Source organism: Triturus cristatus, chromosome 1_1 (genome assembly GCF_964204655.1).
Source record: "Triturus cristatus chromosome 1_1, aTriCri1.1, whole genome shotgun sequence".
NCBI lineage: Eukaryota > Metazoa > Chordata > Amphibia > Caudata > Salamandridae > Triturus > Triturus cristatus.
Window position 1 is genome coordinate 176,723,371 of NC_140579.1, and position 14,312 is coordinate 176,737,682.

Consider the following 14,312-nt stretch of genomic DNA (forward strand, 5'->3'; position numbering starts at 1 on the left):
CCACAGCCACATCACCACCCACCTAAGAGATCTGCATTGGCTCCCGGTCAACAAGAGGATCACCTTCAAACTCCTCACCCACGCTCACAAAGCTCTCCACAACGCCAGACCAGCATATCTCAACTAACGACTGTCCTTCTACACCCCAAACCGCCAGCTTCGCTCCGCCGACCTTGCCCTCGCCACCGTCCCAGGCATCTCCCGCATGACCACCGGCGGCAGATCATTCTCCCACCTCGCCGCAAAGACATGGAACACCCTCCCAGCCCACCTGCACCACACCCAGGAACTGTTGACCATCAGGAGACGCCTCAAGACCTGGGTGTTTGACCTATAGCTGCTGCCCCCCCCATCCCCACCCCTTAGCGCCTTGAGACCCTCACGGGTGAGTAGTGCGCTCCACAAATGATTGATTGATTGATAGCTGTGAGATCAAGGCACACAAGCCCCAGACAATATGACACTGCCTTAAGACCTAATGTTAAGGGGCCTAATATGCAGGAAATGGGGCTATAACCAGTTTCTACAATGTCAGGCCGGTCTAGGAGCAGTGCAGGCGCACCACCAGCTGATAATCTCAGCACGTCCCTGGTTCCCAGACGAAGCACGTCTTGGGTTGTTCACAGTCAGCTTGCTGCAGGGTCTTGTGGTGCTAGGGTAGGGTCAGTGGGAGTTGTCCTTGAGGCACATCAAAACAGTCACCATTGTTCTTTTCCCTCAGAGTCAGCAGATACTTATTTATAGGGCAGTACAGCTCCAATGTTCCCAGAGGACGCAGCAGCAGCCAAGCTTTTCTAATGGCCATCGCTTGATCCCGGCCTTAGTGGGGGAAAAGCAATATGGGATTTCCTGGTAAGAGATCTCTCCAAGCTAGTACTATACAGCTTATTCTAAAGTCTAGATGAGTAAATAATTGGTTTAGGGGGGCTAGGTTTAGGGGGAAGCCACAATCGTGGGATGCCACAACATAACTCTGAAAAAACATATAGAAGTCAACAGTACACTGAGAGCATGCCACTCCACACCTACTCCCTTTGTCCTCTGGTATACTTAGGAACAAGTGTGTCATTTGCAGACAAAAAAAGGGGATGAAAAGTATTTACCACAGTCCCAGTTGACCTCACCAACACAAAGCACTATGGTTGCAGGTATATGGCTCATCACCACCTTGTTCACCAACTCGTTCATTAATAAAATGGTAAACATTACAAAGCAGCCAAAAACCACTTTAAAGTCGTTAAGCATTGCATCAGTTATTTACATGTCTCTCCAATCCCACAAGCAGTTGAAACATGCAACAGCATCATTCCGCTCTTCATTGAGAAGCTCAACATTATATTCCTCATCGACAACACAAACCAGACATACACCCTCTCCACCTCGCTCGACCCCCTTGTGGGCTGCCTTCAAGTTCCTGCCATATGCTGAAGCCACCAACATTCTTTAATGACTAAAGGTTGCCTGCAATGAAGATACCATTCTGCCTTCTTCCACTGTTAAATCTGTGCAAGTAGATGCCCTTGCATATGTCCTCAGCATTGCCAATGCTTCCATCAAGCAGTGAACCTTCTGGGACGCCTTCAAAACTGGACCCAAATTACACTGCCAAAATTCACTCTTTCACCCATTTCAAACCAACTACAAGAATAGACCAGCAAGTATAATGTTCAATACGACCTCCAAACAGACTTCAGACCACACTGCAGCAGCGGCCGCTAGTCCTTGAGAAGTTGATGATGTCCTTCTCAATGACATAAATCTTCCCCGCCTCCTGGATCTACTCAACTTCTCTGCTGCCTTCAGCAGGATGGTCCATCAAACACTGATTAACACCCTGGAAAAGGCCAGGGGCTTATCCACAATAGTCTTCCGAAAACTCACATCCTCCCCGAGCAACTGTGATTGACTCGTACATATAGGAACTGGAATATCCCAGAAATAATCAGTTTTATGCAGAGTATCCCACCTCTCTGCCATTATCTTCAGCCTCTACATGAAATCCCTCGTAGTCATCCTCACTGATGATAATATCAAGATTTATTAATATGCTGATGACACCCAACAACACACAAAATCTCCTCTTCCAATGGCATTCAGTGATTAAAACCTGCCCGGAGCTAATCCACACATAGCTGTTAAGTATACCTACATAAATTGCAAATCTTTAAATGCTGAATTCCGCCTGTTCACCAACTCTTTCAAACAACAGCAGTTTCAAGCCAGGCTATCCAACAGGAACCATGTCTGTTTCAACCCAAGCTCACAAAGAATGCTGAATTGCTTGGATTCGGCCCCTACAGACATCACTTTCAAAGACACATCACTAGAAAAGCCAAGACAGCATAATACCAGCATTCCCTCCTGCAGAAAGAGAAATCCTTTCTTCTGGACACTAATTTAAAAAAACAGACTAAAAAGAAAAAACTGTGGAAACCCTGGTCCCACTTCGATGCATGCAGTGTTCTGCCCCATGGCCTCCCTTATAAGACTCTGGCCCCCCTGAAAGGCACCCCACAAAAGAGCATCATCAAGGGCAAGAAGAAGTTGGACCACATCACCTCTTGTAAGAAAGTAGCTCTGTATATACTGTCCCCAAATAGGTACAGAGTGTACAGAGTCCACAGTCTCCAGAGGTTTGGCAGAGGCTAAAGTTAGATATAACCTTACTCTCTAAAGTGGTAGCTTGGTCCAGCAGTAAGGCAGTATCAGAGGACAGTGTAAAGCATTTGTTGTACACACTCAGTCAGCAAATGGTCTCACACACTCAAGAACTGAACTCTAGGTCAATGGTTTGTATATAAAAATATATAGTTTTATTTTAGAACCACAAGTAGGTATCAAAATATACTTTCTCAGAATGAGATGCTTTAGTTAAATACTTTCAATAGGCAATAGACTTTTGAATACAGTAGTTACAGTTGTTGCAATAGGAAACACAATTCAAACACAATTATAACATTGAGCTCAATGGGAATTTCTTAATACATGCAATTAATTACTTTTTGGATTACTTTTCTAACCACAGGACTGGATCCTAGATTCAGTCCAGGGACATTTCCTGGAAACATGTGAGTAACTGTGTTTTGGTTAAAGGTATGATTTTTAAGGAATATTATTGCATTTCAAAAGTTGACTCTTAGAAACTTTTTCACATAGAATCACCAATGTTATCCTATGGGAGGAAATTCACTTAACAGGTAAGTAGGGTTATCGTTACTTTTTCTTACTCAGTGCCAGATCCTGGATTCAGCACTGGTGCATCTCCCGTAAACAGTTGAAAGAAATCGTTTTTGTTATACAGGCGATTTTTAAGGAATATTTGTTTTTTTCAAAAATCGACACTTAGAAGAATTTCTGGCAAAAACCAGGCAATGTTATCCTATAGCGGAAAATCAAGTTATTGGTAAGTACGGTTGTAATTACTTTACAGGATCATTGCTGGGCACCACGATCCAGCACTGGGATCTCTCCTGATAACAGGTGAGTCATTTAGTTTTCGTTGTTCGGTTGATTTTTAGTGAATATTTTAAAGTTTCAAAACTCGACACAGAAGAATTTCCAAGTGAAACCAGTCAATGTTACCCTATGGAGGAAAAGTGAGTTATCGGCTTTTGGGTAAGTACTTGACTGGCAGAGTTAAGGTTCTAGGCATAGACTCAAGGGTCTCCCAGGGTCAGGTAGGTACAGGTGTTACACCCTCAGCGGCACAGGGGCAGCCGGGTGCAGAGAGAGTTAGGCCCAATGTTAGCCTATGGCGGGCAGGGGGCCTTTGGTTGGTGGCTGCTAGCAGGCAGGCCACACGGCTGTGGGAGCTGGGCTCCTGGTCACTCACTCAGGGCAAGTGGGGAAGAAAAATAGGACAGAGGTTGCACTCCCAGGGGCACTCGGGCAGCTGGGTGCAGGGTGCTTTTGAGCCGTCGGGCGCTCAATGGATTTCAATGGAGAAGCTCTAAGACGAACAAAGGCTGCAAGGTTGGAGGGGTCCCTGGTTCTGAGGCTGCAGGCGTCGTCAGGAGCGTCGAGGTGGGTCCTTGGGTGCTGGATTCTGGGTCACAGTCGCCGGGGGGATGTCCTTGTGGTGTCTTTGTCCATTCCGGCACAGGCCAGGCTTGGCGGGTGCAGAGTGTGCAGGAGTCAAGGGTTCCTGGTTGGCCACCAGGGGCTTGTTACTTGCTTTGAGCAGAACCACTGCTCGTGGGAGCCCCAGAGTCACAAGGCAGTGAGGTCCTCCGGGGTTTTTGGGGTTGCTGACCACTGGAGACGCCGGGTTTTAGCAGGAGCAGGTTCGAGGGTCGACCGGCCTGTAGGGCTGGGGCCAAGTCAGTTGGTGTCTTCCTCTTGTTAGCAGCTGCACGGCAGGTCTTCTTTCTTCTTCTTCTTCTTGCTTGTTTCGGATTCGGGATCTGAGGAAGGAAGGTTCAGGGTGCCCCTAAATACTAAATTTAGGGGCGTTACAGGTAGGTAAAGGGCAGGGACCAATGGGTCCCTTCCCTGGGGTGGGTACACCTCCTATCCTGCCACTCTCCAGTGGGAGGGGGCAGGAGCCTACTCCTGATTGGGCAGGGCTCCCCATATTCAAGATGGCGAGAGCCCGGAGATGTGCTTCACCTCGCCTCACCCTCCTGAGGGGTGGGGTTGGCAGAGGCGGGCACACCCCCTTTCCTCACTTGGGCTTTCCCGCCAGTCCTCCCGCCAGAGTGGGGGTCAGAACCGGTGGGGGCCAGTTGCTGAGTACAGCAAGTGGCCTAGAGAAGCGCACAAAGGCGGCATGCCTTTGAAGCTTCCCCTGCCCATCCTGGGGGAGGAGACCTATCACCTTGCCCAGGATGTGCATTGTTGCAGGCCCAGGAGAGCTTATGGCTCTCTACCCAGGGGTCCAGCAACATGTCTGCTGTGTGGCAGCCTAGGCAACCTCTCAGACAGGACGTGGATTATAGGTTAGGTTCAGGGGGCAACTCTAAGTTGCCCTCTGTCGTGCATCTTACATTAAATCCCACACTGGCATCAGTATGGGTTTAATGTGCTGAGAAGTTTTATATCAAACTTCTCAGTCTTCAGTGCAGCCATCATGGTGCTGTGGAGTACGCGATGACGACGTCCCAGCACCATATACTCTTAATGGCAGCACTGCACTTACAGTGCCCAGGAATGGACCTGGGGACTGTAGGGGTACAGGGCTCATGCCCTTGTACCCACACCACTGGCATAGTGCACCCAGCTAGGGGTGACTGAGGTATGCCAGGGCAGTGTGTTTGTGAGCATGGCACACAGGGATGTGTGCCATGTCGACTCTCTGTTTTGTTCTGCACCAAGACACTCAGCCTGCAAAGGCAGTGTGTGTGTGTCAGGGTACAGGGCCTCTAAGGGTGGTACAATAAGTGCTGCAGCCCTTAGGGGCCTTCTCTGGTCACAAGGCCCTGGGTACCTAGGGTACCATTTACCAGGGGCTGACATGTGGCCAGAGATGCCAATTGGGTTTATGCTTCATGCAGTTTTTAGGGAAGGAACACAGGCCCTGGGTACCTGATTGGCAGGAGCCCAGGGAACACTCAGTCAAAGTACATCAGCAATTCAGCAAAAAGTGGGGGCATACAATGCAAGAAAGATGGCACTTTCTCACACCTCTGTGCTCAATGAAAATCACGGGCTTTCCTCCAACGCCTGGTCTTCAAGAGCTGGTAAATCACATCAAGCCTCTAGTAACAAAGACGGTAAATACCTGGCCAAGAAACAAACCTCAAGTTGTCACCGCCATACAGGAGCCAGGGCATCACAAACCCGAAACAGACCGAAGCAGGAAATATAGGACCAGAAAGCAGGGCCTTTCCATCTCTTCTCCCAGGATCTGGAAGAACTTTCCCATCACCAACAGAAATGGCCAAACCCTACTACAAGACAGGAAACAAACCGAAGCCTCATCTCTTAAATGGGCACCGCCACCACACACAGGGATGACTTTCAGCTACCTCCCTCCTGTCCACCATGAGTGTTGAACTGTTGGGCCTTCGCCCACTGTGCACGCTCCCTTGCTTCCCAGCTAGGCCTGTACTAAACACATACACATGGTTTCATCTCTTACTCAGTGATGGGTAGTATCGGAAGTTGACCCAGGATGTGACTGTAGCCCTCTTACTCCTCTTCACTTCCCTCCGTACATATGTGCAGTCAAGTAGGATTGGTAACCGGGAAATGGCTGAAATGCCGGTAGCCGAGTTCCAGCTGTGGGCTGTTTTTTTGGGCAGCCTGGGGCTGTCTGTGCTGTTCGGATGCCACCAGCGGCCCAGTGGGTGCCTGAGTGACCTTTGTAGAGGCAGATGGGTGGAGGTGGTTGTGAGAAGTTGGCCTGATGTATGATGTCACTAGTTCTAGTGTACACCTTATATCAGTCCAAACAACCCTTATGGTGATTGGTTGTAAAGTCAACCTTATAGACCAGCTATCCTAGTGGTAGCATGGACAAGAGCAGTCTTAGGCTAAACTCTGAATGGCATGTGAAGCCAGCTGTGATACCATATATAATCCCTTGAATACCAAATGAAAGGACACCACAACAGATATATATATATAAAATAAAGTGTATTTATTCTAGTCAAACCCTCAGCACTCTTTATGAGATTAGAGGTAAGTACAACACAGTCTTATTCAAGCATACATTAAGTCACACAGGTAAGTAATACAGTTAGGCCCTAGGGGCCACGCAAACCATATACTAAAGAAGTGGTATAAGGACCACTGTCACGGAAATAGGATAGGCCTAGGCCTAGGGAATCGCTGGGGCTACACTACACTAGCAACAGTTAGGAAGTGGGAGGCCCACGGGATTCAGGTGCAGAGTGGAAACACTCACGCGTAATGCGTATAATCGATAGAAATAGTACATTTCTGAAATAAGCAGTTTAAGGACACTTCTGAAGCAGCTAGAGAGTCGAGACTCGGAAACTAGACCCTAGGATAGTCACTACCCTTGTGAGCGCCGAAGTACCCAAGTTACCTAGCCCACGGGCTGCGGGTGCATAGGTGTGAACTTGCGTTGGGTTTCGTCGTGGGCTTCTATGGATGCCTGAAGGAAAGTTGCTGACAGGCAGTCAGTGAAGAGTGTCCGGTGGATCCCTAGGTTGGGATCAAGAAGAGAGGATACCTGCAAGCAGAAGGGACAGAGTCAAGGTCACCAGCCAGTGACCACGTGGAACCAGGAAGGAACCAGGCGATGTCGTGAAGATTGCAGGTAAAAGGTGAAGCTTGTCGCTGCAGCCACGGGTACCAGGAGACGTCGAGGACAACCAGGACCAGGAGGCGAGCTGTCCCACGAAGGCTCTTGCTGTCGGCGGCGTCGAAGTCGAACTAGGACTCACCAAGCCTTGGCAAGCGGAACCCACGAAGAACAGAGGACTTGCTTCTGGTGCAGACCAGGAAGGTCTGGGGTGCTTCTCTTTTGCAAAGAAGCGGGAGCCAGTCTGGAGGAGCGAAACCAGCAGTGAAGATTTCAAGGTGTGTCGTCACAAAGGCCGCTAGCCAATGGGCAAGCAACCGGACAGACGCGGCAAGCAGGAAAATGCAGAAGGGCCCCACGCAGGACTCGTGGAGTGTGGGGGGCTGATCTTCGGTGCAGATGGTGCTTGGGGTTGGGGCTTCTCAATCCCCGGTGCACAACTTCGAGGGTGCCTCAGAAGCTGCGCTGGAAGATACTCGCCACTTTTCCCAGGTAGCCGGTCCCACGTCTCTCGTCGCCTCCACGGATCTCAGCTCGGCTGTGGATGTGGATCAGGGTCGGAGAAGTCTGGAAGTCAAGGTTCTGCAATCGGTCCCTCGTAGAACTTCAGCAAAGCAAAGGGTAGTCTCTTGATGGTGCCTGTTTGCACAGGGTAGCCACTCTTTGGCCACAAGGGAGATTCTTCAGTCTTCTTCTTTCGTCGAATGTCGAAGGTCCAGAGTTTCTGTTCAAGTTGCAGGTTCAGGATAATCTAATCTCCTGGGGCCCAGCTACCACTCTTATACTAACATGGGGGGCTGGGTTGCCTGCTAGGTCACGCCTTATGGGTGGGACCTGGGAGGGGGGTGGTTACACCCCCTTCCCTTTGTCCAGTTTCGCGCCAGGACTGGGGCTGGAGTGCCCCAGCACCGGTTTGAACTGGACTATGCATGGGACACCTTGTGTGCCCCAGGCATGTCTCATTCCTTTCAGCCCTCCCTGCCCCAATACACTAAAGTCTGTCTGGGGAGGTGCTAGCACCTCCCCAAGCAGGAAACCTATTGTCCAGGCCTCCCTTGCCGGGATCACTCCCAGCAGCAGGAGGTCAGACTCGTGTCTGTGGCAGCAGCATCCATTTTGTGATGCTGAGGCTTTGGTTAGAGTTAAACAGCAAAGTAGGATTTTAACATGTCTCTCCCTCTAGAAGGGGGGAATAATATCCTCATCACCAGAAATGGTATGGGGGTATTATTCCAAAGTGTTAGACACCTTACACGACATGTTTTGATAAAGCCAAACCATAGTTACCATAACCGTTTAAGATTATAAGGCACTTTAAGAGTATATGGTAGGCTATATCATAGAACAGCTATAAGGACATGGTGCCGAAAGCTGCAGACAGGCTCAGCTCATGCTAGAGCACCATCTCACATGTTACCAAGCACTCTGCCTCCAGGATTGTTAAGGCCTGCCATAGGAGTGGCTGATAGGTACACATGTGTCTATTTTAAGGGTAGATATAGGTATACTATATCTAAGCAAGGGGTGATTACGCGACCTTGCCCCAGCTGAGTGATCAGCCAGTTGTGTCTGATTGGAAGGCCAGACCAGGGGTGGCATAATACATGCTGCAGCCCCTGGGAGGCCTAGGGTACACCTATGCCCTGGGTACCTAGGGTACACTGTACAGGGTCCAATAAGGTGATCCTTACCAATTGTGTATGTACCTAGGGTCCATGGAGTCCATTTTAAAGAGAGAGCAAACAGCCTGAGACCCTGAATGGCAGGATCTCAGGCCAACTAAGTCGAAAAACCAGCTAGACACTAGGCAAAAAGTTGGGGGTAACCATAGTCAGATATCCACCTTCCTACAGTGGTCACTCCCTTTTTCTTGCTGGACCAGCCCATTAATGTATGCTGATTAAGCGGGGACAGGGGGCTTGAGAAGAAGTGGTTTCACTTGCATTCATGTGTGGCTCAGCAATGTCAACTAATCTGTGCATTTTTTTTTTTATCTAAGTGAAGTTAATAAAAGATGCCCTCACCCCCTTTCTTTTCATAAAACTTAGCTGAAGCAGTGTTTAGAAGAAAGGCAACACGCAAATGTGGGCCACTTTTTAGGTCTCGCCTGACCCAGCGCATGCGCTGGTCTGGCGAGACTTATTGAGAGAGCTCCAAAAAGTGCTACCAGGCCAGCCTAGAGCTACAGTGCATGTGCGTGGGCGCGCGCGCCGCGATTTACAGCAAGTACTTTCACTTTAGCGGCCGCACGGCCGCTTTGATGTTTGATCATGATCACTTTTACTTTCGCTGCCTCACGGCCGCTTTGCATAGCCGATAGGTCTCGCTTTTGGGACCTTATAAGTATTTAGTTATGCAACTGTTGCATGGCTAAACACGTATAAGGTCCCTAAGGCGAGACCTATTGGCTATGCCAATGCTTGTTTTTTTTGCTGTGCCCGGGCCGATTTTGATCCCAAAACAACCCTGTGTGCAGCTACTTTTTCCACGTTTGGTTTGGAGCACCCCGCTAGACCTCTCATAACACCAAAAAACTTCCCTGATAGGCCACTGCCTACCAACCACTCCCAGCGAATAAAGTGGGCTCCTACTCTTTCTACCAAAAGTGCTTCGAGATCATGCCGGGGTATGAGGCGCTATGCAAATGCTGCAATTCAATACATGATGCGATTGAAAGCGGCGAGAAGCCAGTCAGCACGCACCTTTCAGGCCTGCGTGACATGCACGCCTCGCTGCAGGCCTTCTTTTCAGACGATGCCTTTGTAATGAAATTCAAGCTGTGCTCTGTGCTGGTGCCACGTGGGATAAACCCCACTCATTCACTGCCCAGGCCAGGCCGGGCATGGCACCCGCACTGCCGCGCCGTGGGTCCTGATGCCCGGGCACGCACTACTCCTAGCTGTCCCTCGGCCTCCGAAGCCTCTCGGCGTACAGCACTGGAATGAAGGCTGAGTGTTAATAGGATGTCCTGGAAGCATATGGCCTCAGCTTACAGGTCGGGGGTCATTCTTCAGGCGATAGATGGGGATAACCCCTGCATATAACACGATAAGAAATGGGAAGTGTCGGGTGGAATTTGGCCTGGGGAGAGAGAGGCTGGCATGGCGGAGGACAGGAGAAAGCGCCGAAGCAAACCCCATTACTGTAAATTCGGCAGCTCTCTGCGTCTCCATAGCAACCCGTGCATTAGCTATTCCATCTGCGCCTGCATCCCTGCCAGCCAACCAGCGACGGCGATTAATATTCTCTGTGTACACGGGGAGAGATGGAAACTGGGACTGCACAGAGCGAGGGGGAGGGGAGGCAGTCAATAGAACAAGGGAAATTACAGAAAGGGCAGGGGGTGGGTGAGGGGCGAAAAGAGAGGCAACAGACTAGGGAAAAAAGTCAGAGAGATGGGGCAATCCATAAAGGCAGAATCAGCGTTAGGAGAACAAAGAGCAGGACTGCACATTAAACAAAAAGGAAAAGAGTCCTGTGCTTGGACCACGGAATCAAGCAATGGGCCCACACCTGCCTGTCTGTGTGATCTTGGGCAAATACCTTAAATAGCCAGAGGAGGGGCTAAGTGGCCATCCTAGAATGGTGGCATCTAAAGAATCGCGTGTGAATCTTTAAATATGACAAATCACACAAGACAAAGGTATGAAATCGTGAATTTGCAATATGGACAGAACAAAGGAAAGTGATGTTCAACAATATATTTGGGAATATGAGCGCTTGTGCTTTGTCTTGATGGTTTACTGGGGCTTGAAAGGGTCAGGATTCCCTCTCCATTGGTCACCCACTCATCCTGCCCTGGCATATTTCATATTCTTGGGGCCGAGAGTGTTTCTACCCCTCAGGCCTTACGCAGGTAGTTGCGGCCAGGGTAACCCACAGGAACATTTCCCATCTGCCCTTAACTTTGTGGTCTGCCTGCATTCCGTGTCTTCAATCCTTGTGGTTTACGTGTTCCCCTGGGTCTCTCTGCCCCTTGGTCTTTGCCCTGTTGCATTCTGTGCACTCAACCAGATGGTTTACGTGCCCCCCTGTGCCTCTAGGTCCCGCCCGCCCTGGCCCAATGGCCTTATCCCTGTAGTCTACATGTTCTCCTGGGTCTATGTGCCCTCTGTACTTGCACTGGTGGCTTTAGCTTGCCTCTGGGATACCACCACCTCATACCCACTGGTTTGTTATGTTATAGTAATTTTATAAAGCGCACAGCTACCCAACAAGGGTTTCCCAGCACTAAGACTGACAGAGAAACTAGAGCAGTCAGACAATAAATGGAATTACGGAAACTGATTATTGGTCAAATAACCAGGTCTTGAGAAATTTTCGGAAGACCAGAAAAGACGGCTCAATGCGGAGTGCTATTGGGAGCGAATTCCAAAGCACTGGTCCAAGATAGGCAAAAGAGCGGCCGCCCATTCTTTTAAGTTTGATGATGGGCACCATATATTTATCTTGGGTAGCTGAGGGAAGCATACGAGAGGGTAAATAGGGGTGCACCAAAGTTTGAAGATACTTAGGGGAAGAACCCAATTTAATTTTGTGCATATAGCACAAGGCTTTAAACTTCACTCTGTTTCCAATTTTAAGCCAATGCAGATTATACAAAGCGCTTGAGGTAGAGGAATGTTTAGAAAGCAGGCAAAGCAGCCTGGCAGCTGAATTTTGCACCACTTGTAATTTCCGGGTGATCTCCTTATTAACACCTAGATACAGAACATTACAATAGTACAGTCTCGAAGTCACGAGAGCCTGGACTACGGTTTTTTGGGTGGACACAGGGAGCATCCAAATTATTTTTTTTAACCATTTTAGGATGGTAAAGCAAGTGGCGGCTACTTTTACCACCTGTTGTTTCATGGATAAATCGACATCGATCAAGACTCCCAAATTACGGACACAGTCAGAGGGCTGAGGCGGGGCTCCCATCTCACATGGCCAATGTTGAGGGCCCCAAAGATCTTTATTCTTCCCTAAGATGAGGAGCTCGGTCTTATCGCCATTGAGCTTAAGGAGATTACTCTGCATCCACGATGCAATATTCCTCAAGCCTGTCTGAAGTGCAGATGATCCACAACGCAGTCCAGAGGACAGGGAGAAGATGATCTGAGTATCATCGGCGTAGGAAAACAGGCAAAGTCCTGCTTCTTCTGCTATAATTGCCAAAGGTTTGATGTAAAGATTGAAAAGAATAGGACTCAAAATAGAGCCTTGGGGCACTCCATAAGGAGAAGGATAGGTTTTAGAAATAGCTTTGGAAGAAAAAACTTGAAAGGTCCGCTTAGTAAGAAAAGATGCGAGCCAATCAAGGACTGTGCCGGTGATACCAGAGGCCTGTAATATCTTTAGGAGCACTGTGTGGGACACCGTATCAAATGCAGCGCTCAGATCGAGCAACATGAGAGCTACGGTGTCCCCAACATCCAAATGCTGCCGCAACAATTCTGAGACTCCGAGCAGAGTAGATTCCGTAGAAAAACCTGTTCGAAAACCCGGGTGAAAACCAGGGTGAAGAAGATTCGAGGAGTCTACAAAGTGTGTGAGTTGTTGATTAATGTGTCTTTCCAAGACTTTGGAGTAAGTGGGAAGCAGGGAGATCGGCCTAACATTAGACAACTGAGAAGGATCAGCACCGGCCTTTTTCAAAAGAGGAAGCACCATCGCATGCTTCCAATCAGAAGGCCCAACAGCCTCCTGAATTGAAGCATTCAGCAGTTGCATAATAAGAAACAAAGAAGAGGAATCCAGCTGCTGCAACACAGATACCGGCATCAGATCACGGGGAGAACCTGATTTGATACCATTTAATTTTTTTTTGAAAGAGATAGTATCAATAAGTGACCAGGCTTCCCAATTCAAAGGACTGCAAGCTTTATGATCAGGTTCAATCCGCTAAGGAGTTGAACTAGATGCTACTGTCCGAGTATTTTGTAGAACAGAGTAGATTTGTTCGACTTTGTCCACAAAATAGCTGGCAAGATTATCGCATTGTTGTTCATTGAGGGTAGGTGGAAGCGACTGCGTGTCAGAGCCCGCAAGTTTTTTTTACTGTGCTAAACAATATGCGAGAACAATTTCCAGTATTAGAAATGGTCTGAGATACATAGACCTTTCTAGCCAAGTTACAATGGGCATGATATTGTTTTAAGGCTAATTTATAGTTTAACGTGGAATCCTGTGAATAATTCCTCCTCCAGTTCCTTTCCAGAGCCTTACATTTAGTTTTTTCTAATCTCAATTGCTCTGTAAACCAAGGGGCGGGAGAACGGTGATTGAATGTCTTTTTTGTGGTTAGCGGAAGACAGTGTTCAACTGTATCTGATATCCATTCTTGTATCACATTAGAAGACTGAGTTGAGACATGTGAGATGGCAGGAGCGTTCTCGTTAAGAGTCCTATTAAAAAGTACAAGGTCCAATTTACTCCAGTTCCGAGTTCTATAAGGCTCACTCATAGGGGCTGCAAAAGAGGACTTTGAGAAAGTACACTGAAATTTAAGAGCAAAATGATCGGACCAGCACAGGGGGAGGGCAGGGTCACAATGAATATTAGGTAAATTAGAAAAAATGGGGTCCAGTAGATGTCCTGTAACTTGCGTGGGGCCACTAATACTAAGTAAAAGATTTAAGGCGGCTAAATCCGTAATTAGAGTACCACTAGTCGTACAATTCAGGTTTTCAAGGTGTAAATTAAAATCACCTAGTATAGTAAAATTCGATGCTTTGAGAAGATGAGGTGCAATTAGTTCAGGGAGAAGCTGCGCCCAGGAGTTGGGGGGACCTGGTGGACGATAAACAAGAATGCCGGAAAAGGTGATTTTAGGAGACAGCAAGATTTTAAATGATGCTGCTTCCGAATTAGAAATGGCTAAGTCCTCCAATTTACATTGGTAGGACTTATCATAAATTATAGCAATTCCACCTCCCCTTCCGTTAACCCTGTCTCTTCTAGCTATAGCATAGTTAGCTGGTAGCGCCACCGCTACATCAGAGCCTGAGCTGGAATGCAGCCAGGTTTCAGTGAGAAAGATCGCATCAGGACGCTCATTTGTAAGAAAGTCAAAGATGTCCAGTTTGTGTTTAGGCAATGACCGACAATTCATATTCCA